Here is a 17,496-nt window from a genome sequence, read left to right as displayed (position 1 = left end):
CATTATGATCGAGCATTTGAGCCATCATTTCAAGTAGCTCTAATGCCATTTTTTCCATCTCTTCCTCAGGTACTTTGCCACTCAAATTCTTCTTTTTCCAATCAATAGACTCTCTTGGATTTTGATTGCTTGTAAAATTTTAGTATATACTCAAGATCCAAATCAGTCGATGGCCTTGCGCTAACTATCACCAAAAGACGTCGTTCTGTACATTGATTTGACAATCGAGAAATCAAAACGACATTGTTTTAGTGAAACACCGTTGTTTTGATCATCACAATAACACATCATTCTATGCATGGAAAAGACAATTGAAAGTTCAAAATTCGTGTATAATAAAACCCCATAGGATTTAAATGTGCTAGTAGGTCGGTCCAACCCGGTCATTTTGACACCTCTATCTTCTTCGTTCAAAATTCAAAATAAGACTCACAAATGGTGATTGAAAACGTCGGAAATTTAATTTTTAGGTTTCCATTTCGACATTAATATTGGCAACATTATTATGAAAGCAATGCCTAAAATTGGCAATAAAATCAAAGTTACTACAATTCTAACATCCTACTGAGCACATACATCTGGATTCATTGTCGCAATCACCAGATGTATAGTTATCTCTCCTACAAAGATAAGTGCATGAAATCCTACTAGCAACATCTTGTTTGCAAGGCCCCTCGAAAAACCGGCTTGGCACTGTTATGCATGTATCTGCTTTAGACATCATCATCATCTCCTCTGCAAATGAAATTAGTTAGAAATTATAATCCAAAAGATTAGTAGGCCAAGAAGAGATTATGAAAGTGTGTAAACTTACGAGAAGCAAAGAAGAGGCAAAGAAGAAGGATCGAAAGAGTTGAGATTTGTTTAGCCATTTTTTAGAGTGAGAGTTCGGGGTTATATCTAAACTTCACAAGTTCATTAAAATTTATAGTGTAAACTTGCATAAATTGAAGAAAAAATGTATTAAGTTTATTTGAATTGCATTGATAAAAAATTTCTATTATTTTTACTTAGAAAGACAATGGAGTTCTATTTTCGTTATTCTTTTTAAATGCACTTATATCTCAAAAGTCAAAATAATAAACTTGTCAACCTATCAAATATGTTAGAAATATAGCCGCATTGTATGATAACGATATGATACTTTTTATATGGTATTTTTTACCTCTATTTGTAAGGTCCAATTAAGAGTAATTGTAAATATGCATAATTTTTATATGTGACTACAAATTCGGAAGGGATCATCCTATGTTGTTAAAAGTGGCTACAAGTATAAGTCTTTTCTTTATATTAAAATAGTTGCTCTTATTAATTAAAACTGAACTATATAAACAGTCTTTGATCTTTTGAGTTTGGACAAATTTAGTCCCCTCAAGTTTAAAAATAGCATGGGACATTTTTGAATCACATTTTTCGTACTTTTTTATTTATTTTTAACTAATTTTGAGAATGAAGTATCCTCAAAACATTTTTGGATATTTGAAAAAATTAAGCAAAGCTGTCACTTTTTCACTTTTTCACTTTTTCAGACTGTCAAATCTTTTCCCTCTATCTCCTTTAAATTTATCTCCATCTCTTTAATTTTCCATTAAAAATGTGATGGCTAATAATGACTTTACTTTTATTTAATATCACTACATTATCTGCTCATAAATTAGGATGATTCTGTCAAATCTGCATTAGCTCTCCCTAATGGATATCAGCAAGCTGCTCAGTCAAAAAATATAGGGATAATTTAACTGCTTTTAAATCAGCATGTAAACTGTCAATTTATTGATTTGTTTTGATTTTACAGTCAATCAAGATTCTAGCTCTAATATGGATAAATATAAATTATAATTCGACAAATTATATTATTTAATTTAGTAAAATAATATTTTGTTTTGTTGCCTAAAATATGATATCATTTTGGTCGACGTCCGATAGTGTCATGTAAGTAAGTCATCAGGCTATGTTAGCGTCAAAATCTTGATTGATTGCAAAATCAAAATAAATCAATAATTTGGTCATTTATAGACGATTTTTTAAGTTGGTATACAAAACCAAAAAATTTGGCAAAAGTTTAGAAATTTATGAGCAATTTAATTACCCTTTTCATATCGATATTTTCATTAGTTTCCATAATATACCATTATCGGTATGGTGTATCATACATTCCCACCCCTAATGATGAGCACTAAGAAAGAATAATTGGTCATAACTTCATATACATGATTTCGATACGCGACTACAAATTATATTGACAATTGTGAAAAATGTCTATATTAGTAATGATATATAATCGGCAATTTCTTAAAATTACATGATTGATTAAACTTATTTTCACTAAATTATTTGGGAGATATAATATCTTGATTGATCATTTATAATGCAATATTAATTGCGATATATGCTGCTTGGCTTAATCGTTAACTTAGTTAATCACTGAGAAACTAATTCAACATAAGTGCATAATGTTCGATCTATTGAAAACTGAATTGCCAATTAAATTATATATATATAAATAGTTATTTCAATCACAAAAATTAGTTAAATTATTATCAAATCACATAATACTTGAAAATTGAATATCAAGTGCGAGTTTTCAGTTTTTGAGATTGCCTTATTGTGTACAAAACGTCGTATATTGACATCGTTATGTACATGAATACGACAATTAAAAAACCTAAACTCCGTATTTAATATTTTGTTTCTAAATCTCATAGTATGATTTAGATATGCAAGCCGGCCGGTATAGCCCGAGCATTTTGTGACTCAAAAGATAAAATCCGGTCATTTTAACACCTCTGCTTTCTTAGTTCAAGCTTCAAAGTAAGACTCACAAAGGGTGATTGAAAATGTTAAAAAATTCAAAATTAAGTTTCCATTTCGATATTATCATTGGCAACATTTATATCAAAATTCATAAATTCTGATGCCTAATATTGGCAACAAAATGTAAGTTCAATTCTACTAGCATCTATATTTGCAGATACAATCTAAGATTTCGCAATCACCAAATAGGTAGTTTTCTCTCTGACAAGCGTTGGAGCATAATCCCCTTGATCTGTCATCATCATGGCAAACCTCACTAAACGTGGTGCTTCGTTGTGAGCAGAAGGCTGCTTCAGTCACCATTATCTCCTCTGCAAATGAAATTAGTTAGAATAGATAAAGATTAAATCCATAAATTTAGTCTTATATTTGGATTACATCTAATCCCATAAAATAATTAATCTAAATAAATCGATGTGCTCAGTAGAATCATAATTGCAAAAAAAAAAAAAAAAACTCCCTTTTGTAATTTTGATTTCCTTGACACAGTCACATGGCAACGTGTTCTGTCCACTAAATTTTTACTCACGTTGCAACCTCTAAATAAAAACTGTTATAGATACGAAGTACTATATTTTACTATGAGATAGTGTTTGTAAATTGAAAATAATAGTAGTCTATGATATGAGATAATCTATTAAAGAAAAGAGATGATTTTAATTTTGTGAGTGTATTTGGTTAAAATGGACTATTTTTTATGGAAAAGAGTGTATAAATTAATCAATGAGATGGAACTAAATTGTTCAGAGATTTTGACCAAAATGCAATAATTAATGATTTTATAAAGCAGAATAAATTCAAAATTAGTTAATTAAAATTAGATATGGTGAAAGTGTATAAACTTACGAGAAGCCAAGAAGAGGCAGAGAAGAAAGAGCGAGAGAATTGAGACTTGTTTAGCCATTTTGAGAGTGAGATTTTGAGATTGATATTTGATATGATTACATTCTCTACCTTTTATAGAGTGGAGAATTGCATAAATTGAAGAAAAATCATACTAGTAAAGCTTATCCCATTTTTGCATTACTTTTACATGGAAAAAATAATAAATATTCTTTTCATCACATTTTATAACAATTTCCATTTAATTTTACATGGAAAGATAATGCATTTTAGTGGTAATTGTTTTTAAATGTACTTGTCTCAAATAATAAACATGTCAACCGACCAAAATGCTAGCAATAATATAGCCACAATCCATAATCTAGTAATGACAAAAATTTGTTACGATAATAGCATGATATAGGATAATTGTCTATAAATTCCTAAACTTTCCATCAAAATTGATTGTTGCAAAACTAATCGTTGCTCTAATAAAAATATATTGGTTTAATGTGAAAATTTTTTGTAGTTTGACCAAAATAAATACTAAGTTAATTGGGTTGGGTGAAATATAGGTCCGGGTCGGGCTCGGACCCATGAGCACGCATTTGGTATTTGGAAAGGTTGGAAAACTATAAACCACTCGAGATTAAGGAGTATAATTTTTTTATGTATAGGGTTCACTTATTCATAATATTATTTATTAATATTCAATTGGAATCTATTCCTAATAGTATGCCTCGTATCGTATTAGAATGTGCATTAAAACGCACACAACATGTTAAGTTCATGAAGAAAATTGCATTTCTCATCATAAAATATTAGTACTCCCTCAGTCCCTTAAGATATTACATTTGTGAGATGACACAAGATTTTATAAAATTTTATTTTGTATGTTAAGTGAAGAGAAAAAATATAATTTTTATATTAATGCGAAAGGATAATCTAAAACGAAATGTTAGACATCTTTTATAGAACGAATGCAGTATATTAAAATTAGTTACGATAAAAGTACGTTGTTTGACTTAATCGTGGACTTGGGTAACAATTGAGAAATCAACTAAAAATTTGGGGGTTGGATCCCCTGCTGTGGAGGAATCACAGCAGGGAGATGCTGCCCCTCACATATCAATTTTTTATTAATAAAAATATAATATTAAAAAAAATTAATATAAAAAATTAGAATGTGAGGGGCAGCATCTCCCTGTTGTGATTCCTCCACAGCAGGAGATCCAACCCCAAAAATTTGGCTTTATGTCAAACATGCCCTTTGTTAAAAACACCGGAATTATAAAAGATTTTTTAAAATGTCAAAATTAATTTTGTATTTTGACATTCTATTGAAACAAAAAAGGTTGAGTATGATAAATTACAGTTCATAAAAAATATATTCCCTCTGTCTCTTAAAATTAAATTTATTTTGATTATTCATTAAAATTAGTACATTTATTCAGGGAAACAAATCCTGAAAATAATGGAAAACAAATCAAATTATAACAATTATAGAAAGTGAATCAAATCTATAACAATTATAACAATAAATCATAAAATAAGTTAAACAATAATACGAAAATTATCAGCACTTTCTGATTAAAGGAAAAGTCTATGTCCTTATCAGACCATGTGTAAATTAGGTGCGATATTTGCTGTTTGGCTTAATCGTTAACTTAGTTAATAATTGAGAAAACGAATTAAACATTTGTTTGTAACGGAATATTGAATAACGATGGAAGTGCATAATTCGTATTTTGTTTTCAAGCGTGAAATAGTGCTTTGCAAATTATACTAATTCTTAGTATTAATTGGAGAAATAAAGTTGTTGCCGATTGAAAATGGAAAATTAAATTGCAAGGTTTCAAATTTTGTGATTGTCTTATCCGTGTACAAAACGTTGTATTTTATCAAAGTTCGAGAAACGATGTAGTTCATCAAAATAAATATTTTTCCACCTTCTTTTTCTTTTCTTATTTTTAATAAGAGGGAACATCATTTTTGGTCTACGAACTTTGCCAAAGTATCATTTTAGGTCCGTGAACTTTGAAAATATCATTTTAGGTCCGTGAACTTTGAGTTAGTATCATTTGAGGTACTTTTTACTATTTCCAAGTTTTTTTGGACGAAAATACCCTCAATACCTTAAAGTGTATATATTTTTAATAAATTTATCATATACTCATATTTTTGTATAAATATCTTTACAATATATTTTTGACAAATTTTCTAAATATAATTTGACCTTAAATATTATCACTTAATTTTGTGACATGCAAGTAAAATTGCTTCTTCAATTTTTTATATTAATTTTTTTAAAAAATTGAATAAAGAACTTTCTTTAATAATAAAAAATTGAATAAAGATCTTTTTATAAATATCTTTACAATATATTTTTAACAAATTTTCTAAATATAATTTGACCTTCAATATTATCATTTAATTTTGTGACATGCAAGAAAAGATCTTTATTCAATTTTTTATTATTAAAGAAAAGTTCTTTATTCAATTTAAAAAAAATTAATATAAAAAATTGAAGAGGTAATTTTACTTGCATGTCACAACATTAAGTGATAATATTTAAGGTCAAATTATATTTAGAAAATTTGTCAAAAATATATTGTAAAAATATTTATAAAAAATTATGAGTATATGATAAATTTATTAAAAATATATACACTTTGAGGTATTGAGGGTATTTTCGTCCAAAAAAACATGAAAATAGTAAAAAGTACCTCAAATGATACCAACTCAAAGTTCACGGACCTAAAATGATATTTTCAAAATTCACGGACCTAAAATGATACTTTTGCAAAGTTCGTGGACCAAAAATGATGTTCCCTCTTTTAATAAAACAACGTCGTTTTGAGCATCACCAAAAGCTGTTGTTATGTACATGGATTCAACAATTGAGGAATCTAAACTCTATATTTAATTTTTCGTTTCTAATCCTCATAGGATTTAGATATGTGAGTCAGTCGGTCCAGCCCGGGACCCGATTATTTTGACACATCTGTTTTCTTAGTTTAAAATCTAAAGTAAAAATTACAAAGATTGATTGAAAACGTCGGGAATTCAAAACGAAGTTTTCCATTTCGACATTAGTATTATGAAAATACATAAACTCTGATGCCTAAATTGGCAACAAAATTTAAGTTACAATTCTAATTGCAAATTTGTGAGCAGAGACATTGTTGATCTTTGCAGGCACCAAATAAATAGCCATCTTCCTTACAAACTTTGGAGCAGTAGGCCTCAACAATAGGTCCTATGCAAGACCCAAACGTTTTGTTTATCCTTGAGCATATATATGCTCCACTCACCATTGTCTCCTCTGCGAATGAAATTAGTTACTATACATTAAATCCATAAAAAATTTGATCTAAATGGGTGTGCTCAGTAGTATTTCAGACACATTTTGTCACTTGATATGTTCATCTAGTCACAAGTGCAGAAATATATTCTTTCTTCCTATGATTGTGATTGGCTTGACACGTTAGTCTTAGCTTGTTACAATGCACTACATAAGAAATGGTTAGAGTGTTATGAAAATAATGTTTGGTATGAAAAGAGTGTATACACTAAGTTGTAATCAACAAGATGGAACAAGAGGTGCTAATAATATAGTCTAGTTAAAAGGATAATATTTTTTTAATTGATCTAAATAGGTGTGCTCAATATAAATCTAGTGGTTCATTGGGATGTTCAGCCGATCATAATTGCTGAAATATTTTATTTCTTTTTGTGATTGGTTGTACATAGTATGTGCCAACCTGTTTTGAATCACTAAATTTTTAATCTTGTTGCAAGGCTTTAAATACAGAAGGTTTAAGTGTTATGAAAATAATGTTTGTATATAAAGAATGATGATCTCATGATATAAGGGTTGATACATTGAAAATAATATTTTACGAGGTAATCTATGTAAATGAAAAGAGATTTTTTGTGAGTTCATCAAGCTTTTATGGAAAGAGAGTATACATAAGGTTACAATCAATGAGATGGAACAACAAGACGTTATAATAAAATGATCCAATTAAAAGGAAAATTTATATAACTGATTTCTCATTGTATGACCAATAATGTGGCACGATTATGTTTCCATGGAACATTGCGAAAATTACAATTTAAATAAAAATAGATAATTTCCCCACTAAATCCTTACATCACGAACCTAAAATTATAATTTCAGAGTCAATCTACTTGGATTGTAAACTCAGATTATACTGAAAATATACTTAATTTAAATTTATAATTACAAAAATTAGAATTTGACCATAATACAATATTTTAGAAGTTATTATCCAAAAAAAAGCCATATGCTAACAAAATATGGTGAAAGTATGTAAAAACTTACGAGATGCTAAAAGGCAAAGAAGAAAGAGCGAGAGAATTGAGAATTGTTTAGCCATTTTGAGAATATATTTTGAGGTTGATATCCAAACTTCATACGTTCATTGCCTTTTTATAGTGTAAACTTGCATAAATTGAAGAAAAATAAACAAAGATTATTTCAAATCCATCGATAATTAACTACTTTCCATTATTTTTACATGGAAAGATAATTGACTTCTCTTGAGGTTATTTATTTTAAAAGAAGTCTTCTCAAATAATTAACATGTCAATCGACCAAATATGCTAGCAATATAGATACAATCGAGCTATGACAAAATTCGGTAAAACAATAGTAGTAGTATTTTTTTTCATTAAGGTATTTTTCTATAAATTCCTAATTTTTTTGTCAAATTCAATTGCTTTAATATCTGCATATAAATTGTCAATTTATCGATTTGTTTCGATTTTACAGTCAATCTCGACTCAAGCTCTAATATGGATAAATATAAATTATATAATTCAGCAAATTGACTTATTTAATTTAGCATACTAATAGGTTGTTTCGCTGCCTAAAATATGACATCATTTTGGTTGACGTCTGATAATGTCATGTAAGTAGATCATAAGGCTATATTAGCGTCGAAATCTTGATTGATTGCAAAATCATAAAAAGTTAATAATTGATTGCAAAATCAGAACAAATCAATAATTTGGTAAGTTATAGACAAATTTTTAAGTTGGTATGCAAAACAAAAATTTGGCAAAAGTTTAGAAATTTACGAGCAATTTAATTACCCTTTTCATATCGATATTTTCAATAGTTTCTACAATATACCATTATCGGTATGGTGTATCATACATTCCCACCCCTAATGATGAGCACTAAGAAAGAATAATTGTTCATAACTTCATATCCATTATTTCGTTATGCGACTACAAATTATATTGGCAATTGTGAAAAATGTCTATATTAGTAATCTATATCTATACATATATAAAAGGCGAGTTTTGGAACGTTTTGAATAATAATTTTATTCAAGGGAGGTAAATGCAATTAAGAAAAGCTGAGGCGTTACTTATGCATGGAGGAAGAAGTAGAGGGGCAAAGCTTCATTTGTATCACTAAGCAATTTTTTTATAGCCGGATAATCACACATATAATGATATTATTAGGAGAGCCAATTAATTAAGAGCATTAAGTTGTGCGTTTTTATAATAATTATGCCATTGATTATTTAAAAACGGCCATCATATTAAATTATGCTCATTATAATTATTATTGCCATTGATTATTTATAAATGCCTAATAGAAATTGAACGGACTCATAAGAATTTATATAGAAATAAGAATGATTAATTGAAATAAAAGAGACACTTAAGCAAAACTCTATAAATGACAGTAATCAAATATTTCATTTTCATTGCCTATTAGCAACATCAAAGCTTTGCATTGATCTATGTATTTATAAATAATTAATGGCAATAATCATTATAATTTGCACAATTTAATATGATGGCCGTTTTTACATAATCAATGGCATAATTATTAAAACGCACAACTTAATGCTCTTAATTAATTGGCTCTCCTAATAATATCATTATATGTGTGATTATCCTGCTATAAAAAAATTGCTTAGTGATACAAATGAAGCTTTGCCCCTCTACTTCTTCCTCCAAGCATAGTAACGCCTCAACTTTTCTTAATTGCATTTACCTTCCTTGAATAGAATTATTATTCACAACGAGTCTCAACACTCGCCTTTTATATATGTACTAGTTTTCCACCCACGCTATGCGCGGTTCCATATATATAAGATTCTATATATAGGGATGTAATCAAATATAAACTCTAAATATTGTACAAACTTCAAACTATGATTTGGACCGTTAGAAAATGTCAACAGATGACAAACTTCAAACTATGATCTGGATCATTAGAAATATAAATGCAGTTTTGAAAATACAATTAACATAATCATTATAAATTTCTTGCAAATCTGTAATATACTCCTTCCGTCCCATAAAAATATGTGCACTTTCCATTTTCGTCTGTCCCACAAAAATATGTGCATTCCACTTTTGAAAAGTTATATCAATTTAATAATGTAGGTCTCACTATCAACTAATACTGTTTAAACTACCATTCTCCTCATCTCTCTTACTTTACTATACCATTCTCCTCCTCTCTTTTACTTAACAATTTTTTCTTAATTCCTGTTGTCCCAAATGCACATATTTTTTTGAGACGGGGAGTATAATTTATTATATATCTATCTCTGATCATAATTTATAATCTATAAATATATAAAGCAACATGCTTTTTTTGGGAAAATTTTGGGAGGAAATTAAAGAGAGTTTCCGCCAATTTGCAAAAAAATTGTTGTATGATTGTATTTTCAAAACTGCATTTATATTTCGTAAAACCATTAAAATGGAGTATAACCCATTAAAATGGAGTATGTAGAATTGACGAATTGGTTTAATTCTGCAAAAATGTATTGAAATATGTGTTTTAATCCTTTTTTATGTCATTAACCATTGGTTTGTTTCTATCTCACGTATTAAAAAATCTATCGAGATTGACCCAATGTATATATTTGCCTTTTATTCAGATTTTGTGCAAATCTTGTTAAAAGTCTTCGGGAAGCTATAAAATTGATGTAACTTTTGAACTTTTTCATTATCTATAATTGATTGTAAATCAGTCAATCAATCAATCAAGCTTTTGTTTGTACAATGGACAATTTACTTTTTGCATCATATATGTATAAGGCCATCCACCGTAGGAATAGCCCAGCCATATCTCAGCCACTGCCACATCATCAGCACTAAAAATCCTCCTGCCACATTATCAAAACAAGCAAATAGCCCAGCAATAGTCCAGTCATAGCCCAGCCACATACTATCCACATCATTATTAACAAATATATACAAAATGAAATAATTAAAAATCACACAATATACGGAATTAAATTTACGACACAAAAACGAGAAAATTCACTAATATTAATAAAATATAAAAAGTACATTAATTAAAAAAAATAACATAATTAAAAAAAACTAATGGCGGTCAATCCTTCGTGCCCATAACTCTTCAATTAAATCCTTTTGGAGTCGAATATGAGCCGCCGTTTGGCGCATGTCGGCGTGTGCTTGTAAGAGGCCGGCTTCATCGTGAGGTACCTCATTCCGTACGTTGGGGGCGGCCACGCCGTGGCTTGGACCGGCTTCATTATCGTCGTTGACCCAATTGGTCAGTTCGCCACCTTCATCTTCGACAATCATGTTGTGCATGATAATACATGCGTACATGATATCAGCAATGCATTGGACATCCCACAAACGCGTTGGACCCTTAATTGCCGCCCATCGAGATTGGAGCACACCAAATGCGCGCTCCACGTCCTTGCGCGCCGACTCCTGCCGTGCCACAAAGAAGGCCTTCTTCGCATCTCCTGGGCATCGGATCGTCTTCACAGCATCCCCTCCGCTACCACCACTACTACCACCAGCATTACTCATTTTGCGTTGTTGATCTTGAACAGAAATTAAGATAGAGAGAGTACTCGTTAAAACAAGTCGTGCGAATGAAAATGACGAACAAAGCGCGTATATATAGTGTTTCGAAAAAAAAATTATTTTTTCGCGCTAGGCGGTGCGCTGGGCGATCCGGGCGCTGCAATAGCGCCGAACAGACCGCCCAGCCGACCGCCCAGCGCCACATAATCGCCCAGCGCTGCGCGGTTTCTCTCTCCACTCAGCCGCTGGGCGGTTGCAATAGACCGCCCAGCGAACCGCCCAGCGCCGGCGCTCGGCTGGGCGGTCGCTGGGCGCCTATTGTGGATGGTCTAAGAGAACCCAAAAGAATGAATTATAATATTATAATATTTTAAGATATGCTCAATATTCATCCAACTCAACTATACTTTTTTTATGATTTATCGGTGACTATCCAACCACACCAATCCATTATATATTTATTTTTTTATAATAATTAGATAACATTAAATATTTATTATTGCATGATAAAAATTGATTTTAAAAAAACACAATAAATGATAAACTAAAAAATATAAAATAAACTAATAAACAACATAAATTACAATAATTAAAATACGAATATGAAAATACATAATTTGTGCTCAAAACATAAGAAGAAATTTAGTACTTAATAGAAATTTGAGAATCGGAGAATGTATTACTCTTATCATCATTCATAGTGAACAACAAAGAAGACTACAAAATTAAAAATTATACTACCAAAGAAGAAGGATTATATGAGGAGAAAAGATGATATTTTTTATGATAAAAATTATAGCAAATGCGGCCTCTATTTATAGAGGATGAAAAATATTTATAGAGGATGAAAAATTATGAATTTTAGTATAATTTTTATAATTATTTAATATAATAGACAAAAGATATATAAATTTTTTTAAAAATATTTATTAACTAATGAGATTATGTCATTTGGTACATTGATTTATTTATTGACCATTAGTTTATGAGTAGCATTGTATTAATCACATCAATACCACTCCTTCACGTTTTTTATGTGTATTATCCAATGTATAATGGTGTTTTATTCAATGACAACATATCTTGTTATGCATCTGACGTTATATTTCTATAATACATTCTAAAAGATTTATACTATATACTCAATAAAAATTCATGGAACTGAGTGGGAAAACAAAAAAAATCCTTAAGAGTTAATTTTGGTCAAAAAAATGTAAGTGCATAATGTTCGATCTATTAAAAAGTGAATTGCCAATTAAATCTTTTTTTTCAAGTGTGGAATAGTGCTATGCAAAATATATTGATTTTTTTAGTATTAATTGAAATAAAGTTGCATCACTTTAAAAGTGGGTGGAATAGACTAAGAGCATGCGCAGCGGTGGCGTCCGTCGCCACCGCCGTCCGCGCCGCTGGCACGGACGCCATCCGCCGCCGCTGCGCTCGTGCCGCTGGCACGGCGCTGCTCGATGTATCGAGCACGTCCGTGCCAGCGGACGCACACGTGGCGGCACGGGATTGGGCAACGGCGTAGCCATTGCATTCAAACTTTTTTTTTAAAAATCGGTATTTAATTATAAATAATGCTAAAAAATAAAAAAAATATTTTCCAAATCCCAAAAATATGGTCGTTTTTTTCCCGTTTTTTCTGAATTTTTTTTATTTTTTTTCCCAAAATCATCTATAAATACACACATTTATCACTCATTTATCACATCAATTCATCTCTCATTCATCTCTCATTCATAATTCTTATACAAACTATCAACACATTCAACCTTCACTCAAAACATCAAATGGATTTCACTCATCTCATGGCGGAAGCGGAGCGCGAAGAACAAGAATACTACGAACAACATCGTGCCGCTTACGAAGCATATGTCGCGGCGAATACCCCCGCTCAACCTCCTCAACACACTAGATCAAATCGCCGCTACATCCATCGTGACCGGGAGGGAGCCCACGAAAGGCTCGTTGCCGACTACTTTGCCGATCATCTGCGGTTTTCGGCAGATTACTTCAGGCGCCGTTTTCGCATGTCAAAGCGCTTGTTCATGCGAATTGTCAACACATTGTCCGCACGTGTTGAATACTTTCAAACAGGTGTAGATGCAGCCGGCCGGCAAAGTATCACGGCGTTGCAGAAGTGTACGTGTGCCATCCGACAACTCGCTACTGGGCAAACGGCCGACATCTTCGACGAGTATTTGCATGTCGGTGAGTCCACTGGAATCCTTTGTTTAAAGAATTTTTGCGAGGGCGTTCGTTCTGCTTTTGGGGATGAATTCCTTCGGGCACCCACCACCGATGATTGCCAACGGTTGCTTCGTCTTCACGAATCAGTCCATGGCTTTCCCGAAATGCTTGGCAGCAATGACTGCATGCATTGGAGGTGGAAGAATTGCCAGACTGCTTGGAGGGGGCAACACTTAAGCGGTCACAAAGGCGGCGGCCCAACACTTATCCTTGAGGCGGTCGCCGACTATCGCCTATGGATTTGGCATGCATATTTCGGCGTTGCCGGATCCAACAACGACTTGAACGTGCTCTATTCTTCACCACTCTTCAATGATGTGATGAATGGTGTAGCACCGGCGATCGACTTCACCATCAACGGAAATACACACATCATGGGTTACTATCTCGCCGATGGTATCTACCCAAGGTGGTCGACGTTCGTGAAGACGCTCCACAACCCGCACGACCCGAGACGGGTTCTTTTTGCGCAGCGTCAAGAGTCGGCGCGGAAGGACGTCGAAAGAGCCTTCGGGGTCCTTCAAGCTCGATTCAACATTGTGAAGGCCTCGGCTCGGCTGTGGTACGTGAATAATATCGCCGACATCATGTTCACGTGTATTATATTACACAACATGATTATAGCCGACGAAGGGCCGAGGGCGGCTAGCTTCTACGACGAGGACGAAGCCGGAAGCTCAACAGCGAGGTCTCCCCCACGCCGAGGCTAGCATACGACGGTTGGCCAGAGGATCGAGACAAGACACACAATGCGCGATACTCGAATCCACAATCAACTACAAGAAGACCTAATCAACCACATGTGGGCGAAATTCGGCAACGAGTAGTGGTTTTTTTAATTTTTAGGATTTTAATTATGTAATTTTTAATTTTTAGGATTTTAATTATGTAATGTTTAATTTTATTTGTCATTTGTAATATTTATTGTGGTTTTTAAATGAATTTTAATATTATGGAAATGTTATTGTTTAATTGAATTTTAAATTAATTGTGCTCGTCCTTGCGGAAGAACACAGTTGTGGGTGTTGTGCTCTTGCCAGAGAGCATGCATGAATAGTACCGCCCGGGCCCATAACCGTGCCGCTGGCAAGAGCACGGTTGTGGATGCTCTAAGAACCCTAAAGCATGTAAGTGCATAATGTTCGATCTACTAAAAAGTGAATTGCCAATTAAATCTTTTTTTTTCAAGTGTGGAATAGTGCTATGCAAAATATATTGATTTTTTTAGTATTAATTGAAGAAATAAAGTTGCATCACTTTAAAAGTGGGTGGAATAGACTAAGAGAAAAATGGGCGGCTTGGCCCGAATTGAAACCCAAATCAGCCCGATTGACTTGTGCTAGGTAGCTTAGTTTAAAATTTTGTGAAATATAGTTATTTCAATCACAAATTTTAGTTAAATTGTTATCAATCATATAATACTTTAAAATTGTATATCAAATTGCGAGTTTACAGTTTTTGAGATTGTCTTATCGTGTACAAAACATCGTATATTGACATCGTTATGTACATGAAATACGACAATTAAAAAACCTAAACTCTGTATTTAGTATTTTGTTTCTAAACCTCATAGTATGATTTAGATATGCAAGCCGGCCGGTATAGCCCGAGCATTTTGTGACTCGTAAGATGAAACCCAGTCATTTTAACACCTCTGCTTTCTTTGTTCAAGCTTCAAAGTAAGACTCGCAAAGGGTGATTGAAAACGTCGGAAATTTAAAATTAAGTTTCCATTTCGATATTATTATTGTCAACATTTAGATCAAAATATATAAATTCTGATGCCTAATACTGGCAACAAAATCTAAGTTCAATTCTACTAGCAATTATATCGGCAGATACAATTTAAGTTTTCACAATCACCAAATAGGTAGTTTTCTCTCCTACAAGTTTTGGAGCATAAGGTCCTTACTCTTTCATCATTTGGGCAAATCTCAGTCCACAAAGTACTTTGTCGTGAGCAGTAGACTGCTTCAGTCACCATTATCTCGTCTGCAAATGAACTTAGTTAGAATAGATAAAGAATAAAAAACTAGTGTTTGTAAATTGAAAATAATAGTATAAGCTATGAGATAATCTATTCAAGAAAAGAGATGATTTTAATTTTGTGAGTGTATTTGGTAAAAATGGACTATTTTTTATGGAAAAGAGTGTATAAATTAATCAATGAGATGGAACTAAATTGTTCAGAGATTTTGACCAAAATGCAATAATTTATGATTGTATAAAGCAGAATAAATTCAAAATTACTTAATTAAAATTAGATATGGTGAAAGTGTGTAAACTTACGAGAAGCCAAGAAGAGGCAGAGAAGAAAGAGCGAGAGAATTGAGACTTGTTTAGCCATTTTGAGAGTGAGATTTTGAGATTAATATTTGATATGATTACATTCGCTACCTTTTATAGAGTGGAGAATTGCATAATTTGAAGAAAAATCATACTAGTAAAGCTTATCCCGTTTTCCCATTACTTTTACATGGAAAAAATAATAAATATTCTTTTCATCACATTTTATAACATTTTCCATTTTATTTTACATGGAAAGATAATGCATTTTAGTGGTAATTGTTTTTAAATGCACTTGTCTCAAATAATAAACATGTCAACCGACCAAAATGCTAGCAATAATATAGCCACAATCCAAAATCTAGCAATGACAAAATTTTGCTACGATAATAGCATGATATAGGATAATCTATCTATATCTATATAAAATCGAGTTTTGGCCTTAATTTGAATTTTTAAAAATTATGTGCATGAATTTAAATATTTACAAGTTTTGAGTAAAATTTTGAATATTTATAATTTTTAGGCATAACTATTTTAATTCATATAAAGGGATGGTCATTTTAATGCAGATTCTTTTTAACAGTAAATTTTATATCAATATTTAATGTAGTAAAGTAACTGAAATTTTTTGAGATGGTGCTTCAGTGGCCGAAATTGCTCCCAATTAATTTTCAAAATTTATTATAAATATTATAGTGTAAATAATGGAACGTCCAACTTTATTATGCATTTAATATCCAAATTTGTGTAAAGTAAATTGTAAGATTTGGAGCGTTACTTGAAGTACAATGGTCAATGTTAAAATTTAATAGTAGTAATAACGCATTGATATAAAATTTAAAACTGCCAATTTTGTGGGGTTTTAATATTGAGGAAATTAAAAGGTTTTATTTCATTCTTAATCTGTAAATCCTAAAAATAATGGAAAACAAATCAAATTATAACAACTATAGAAAGTAAATCAAATCTCTAACAATTATAACAATAAATCATAAAAAAGTAAAACAATAATACGAAAATTATCAGCACTTTCTGATTAAAGGAAAAGCCTATGTCCTTATCAGACCATGAGTAAATTAGGTGCGATATTTGCTGTTTGGCTTAATCGTTAACTTAGTTAATAATTGAGAAAACGAATTAGACATTTGTTTGTAACGGAATATTGAATAACGATGTAAGTGCATAATTCGTATTTTGTTTTCAAGCGTGAAATTGTGCTTTGCAAAATATATTAATTCTTAGCATTAATTGAAGAAATAAAGTTGTTGCCAATTGAAAATGGAAAATTAAATTGAGAGGTTTCAATTTTTGTGATTGTCTTATCCGTGTACAAAACGTTGTATTTTATCAAAGTTCGAAACGATGTAGTTCATCAAAATAAATATTTTTCCACCTTTTTCTTTTTTTTTTTATTTTTAATAAAACAACATTGTTTTGAGCATCACCAAAAGATGTCAGTTCTGTATATGGATT

This window comes from Salvia splendens, chromosome 19 (assembly GCF_004379255.2).
Source record: "Salvia splendens isolate huo1 chromosome 19, SspV2, whole genome shotgun sequence".
Classification (NCBI taxonomy): domain Eukaryota; kingdom Viridiplantae; phylum Streptophyta; class Magnoliopsida; order Lamiales; family Lamiaceae; genus Salvia; species Salvia splendens.
The sequence above is the reverse complement of the archived record's forward strand: the minus strand, read 5'-3'. Positions refer to the sequence as shown.